This window comes from Cryptomeria japonica, chromosome 6 (genome assembly GCF_030272615.1).
Source record: "Cryptomeria japonica chromosome 6, Sugi_1.0, whole genome shotgun sequence".
In the NCBI taxonomy this organism is placed as follows: Eukaryota; Viridiplantae; Streptophyta; class Pinopsida; order Cupressales; family Cupressaceae; genus Cryptomeria; species Cryptomeria japonica.
This window is the reverse complement of record NC_081410.1, coordinates 548005430-548009114: the sequence shown is the minus strand read 5'-3', so window position 1 is coordinate 548009114 and position 3685 is coordinate 548005430.

Below are 3685 nucleotides of genomic sequence, written 5' to 3'. Positions count from 1 at the left end.
TCAAAATGAATTTTACATGAACATCATCAAACAAATTCATCTGAACAAAAGCGATAATCTTTTTATCAAAAGCGCTATTCTATTGAACACGGGCGCTGAAACACACATATGTGTGAACCTTTTTCGCAAAAGCACTAACCCTTGGAACAAAAGCGTGAAACAGTCATATGCACTACCCTTTTTAACATATACGCAAACACTCAAACCATAAGCGTTGACTTAACAAAAGCGCTAACATAAATCACAAAGGCGTGAACAAAACAAACGAATTTGCTAAAACAATCAAAGGCGTTAACATCCAATGCAAAAGCGCTAACATGCAAAACGAAAGCATTAAATCAATAAGCCGAAAATTGAAAAAATTCAAAATAGCCTCACACGTGCCGAAAAACATGGAAAATCGTACAACAAGTTGCAAAACAGCTTGGGATAAGGTACATACCGGATAACCATAGTCAGGAGTTCGCTGATATCGTTGAACGCACTCAAATCAATGGTTCTCGTCTTTTTTCCACCTCACCAAAGACAATTCTCTTCAAAAGCTAACAGGGATGCAAATGAAATTAAAATTACCTTTGGTTAATTTTATATTTACCATTTGGAAGGGTAATTAATGCTATTAAAATGGGGTAATTTTATTTATTTTTTACAAATGAATTTAATTGAAGGACCTTTTCAATTATCATGAGATCAATCGCTTATCCAAATTTTTCAACAATTTCACGATCAATCTCCTAAGGGGGCATACAATCAGGATTTTTATCTCCATCAGACACTATCAAGACTTGATTTAATCTTTGAAACAATGTTATCTCGACATCATTTCAAAGAGGGGCAAAATGTATACACATAAAAATTGGCTATGACAAAAATTATTTTATATTTATTTAATAATGTTTCCTCTATTAAATAGTTAATTTGAAAAGATTGATTTATTTTATTCATTTCATATCTTTCATTTAATTAATTTAATTGAAACATTTTATTAATTAATTAATTTATCCTTTTCCTCTAATCAATTAATTAAATATCTAATATTTAATTATTCCTCGATCATTTAAATATCTAATATTTAATGATTATTCTTCTATCCTATAGTCTCAAATATTAAATGATTTCTAAATTATTTAATTTCATTTTCAACTCATCTCCCATCTCCACTTCATCTTTCCTTTGTCAACTCGTCTATCATATGGCTAAATTAATTCAACAAAATTAAAATAAATAAAACATTTATTAGCCACTTATCTTCAACCTCCAAAATAAATGAAATGTTGTGTACGTACACATATTTCTTAACCTTCTTCTATATTCTCTCCAACATCCCTACATCTTAGGAAGGACTTGAGTCCACTTGTCCTCTCATGCCTAAATCTTCTCCAACCATCCCTAGATTGCTTCGGTCAGCAACGCAGTCAAGGTGAGATGAGTGACACTTGTGTTCTCCTTCCCCCTTTCTCTCAACCTTCACCTTTGCTCACAGCCATCCAAATTTGCAAATCTGATCATGACCGTTGATCTAGGCCACATCATCTTATCCTCTCAAAGTCTATAAATATGGGAGTTTGAGTTGAGAAAGAGTTAGTCTTCAAGTGAGTTTTCAAGTTAACAATTTGTGAAAACTTATGCATTTGTGAGTTTTAATCTTGAAGCAATTAGCATAATCATTTAGCATTCCATATCATAGTATGAGTTAACTAGCAGTTATCTATCCATTCTTCATATGCCATCTTGGAAACTATCAGTGCTTGTCTGAGAGCCCATCATCTGCAACCAGGAACAGTGGAGTTAGGACACAATGAGACTTAAATCATGAATGTAAAAATAGTGTTTTTATTTTAATATTCATTTCATGTAGTTTCATTGGTTGAGTTTGGATTTCCTTTAGCATTTCCTTTGTATTTTGTGAAACTAATATGTTGTAGGTAGTATTCTGATGATGAAATTCAAGTCGACACATATACATTAAGTTATTATGATCTTTGCTTGTTCAAAATTGAAAGTGGGCAAATTGGTTACTCGTGATTAGTTAATTTCTAGCCTTATTAGATTAATGACGACTTGAATTTCTTTTAATCAGTATGGTTGTGTTTTATTAAATTTTAAATGTTGAATTGCAAGTATATATGATGTTATTAATTTTAAAAGATTGTTTGAGTATGGTCTTAGTGAATTTGACATTTCTTAGCATGGGGCTTATTTCATTGCAATTCTTGTCAATGTTTAGTCGTCCTGTTGTAGTGTTCGTTGTACCTCTTGATTAGGTGTTGTCCTTATAACTTTGTCATTTTAAACCATAGTGTTTGTGGATTAGTTTGAGCATAGGTTTTATGAGCTCAAACAATATGTTGGCATTGGGAATGACGAGGTGATGTTAGTTCAACACTTCTTGAGCAGTCTAAATGATCGCATCAGTGGAAGAGTGAGAGTGTTTGAGCCTATTTCAAAAGAGATAGATGTGGCGAAAGCCAGGCTGGTAGAGCATAATCTTGGTCGTGCTCTTGGTGGTCAGTCTGGAGTGAAGATTGGGAGTGTGCCTTACATTGGTTCCAGAGTTAGAGGGAATTAGTCCCAAACTGATGCACCTTTTAGGAGTTCTCAAGTACCCGCTAAGGGTGGGAAACAGTAGCATCAATAGCAGCAGAGTTTTTAGCCGAGGCCGAAGCAGTTTCAGGGCCAGCAGGGTGGCAACTCTCAGCCTAAGAAGAATAGGAACTGGCAGTGGAGTAGGTAGAGTTTCCCAGGGTAGTCCTCTCAAGGTGCATCTTAGGCCCCTAGTAGGGGTAGTTTCCAGCAATTTAGTGCGTCATCTGGAGGTAGAGGACCTATTAGGGGAGCTTGCTTCTCCTGTGGTCAATTTGGCCACATAGTCGCTCAGTGCCCTCAGTGTTCCCATCAGTGTTCCCATCAGATAGGTAGTCAGAGGCTAGCAGCATCACAACCGACAGTGGGGGATGCAAGTAGATCCCATAGAGTTTTTGCGATGGTTGATGACCGCAAGGCCAAGCACCAGGGTACAGTGATCGAGACTGCAGGTGTGTTGGGTGGTATTCCTATCTCTGTTAATTTTGACTCTGGTGCTTCTGATTCTTTCATTTTTTCCTCCATTGTGGAGTGGTGCGGGCTCGTGTCTGCTAAGCAGGCGGATAGGTGGCAAGTACAGTTGGCTACCAATTTGTGTGTGTTCGTAGATACCCTCATTCCTAGTTGTGAGTTGGACCTAGGACACTTTGTTGCTTCAGTTGACCTTCGAGTCATTCCTTTGGGGTCTTATGGAGTTGTGTTGAGAATGGATTGGTTGGCATCTCACAGTGCTCGTGTGGAGTGTCATCAGAAGACAGTGGAGTGTTTAGATGATTTGGCAGGAAAGTGGGGATCATTGGAGTTCAGAGATCGATATCCTTACATATGATTTCCTCTATGCAACTTAAGCGATATATGCATCGAGGGTGTCAACTTTTTGCAGTTGCTCTTGAGGATGTGGATGAGGAAGAGAGTCAAGAAATCGCTCTTGATGGACACCCTATTCTTCGACAGTATGTTGATGTGTTTCCTATGGATAGTTCTGGTATGCCTCTAAAGCAGGACAAAGATTTTCACATTGACTTGGTTCTTGGTGCGGAACCTATTTCGAGAGCTCCATATCAGATGACTACTCAGGAGTTGAGTGAGTTGAAGTTGCAGA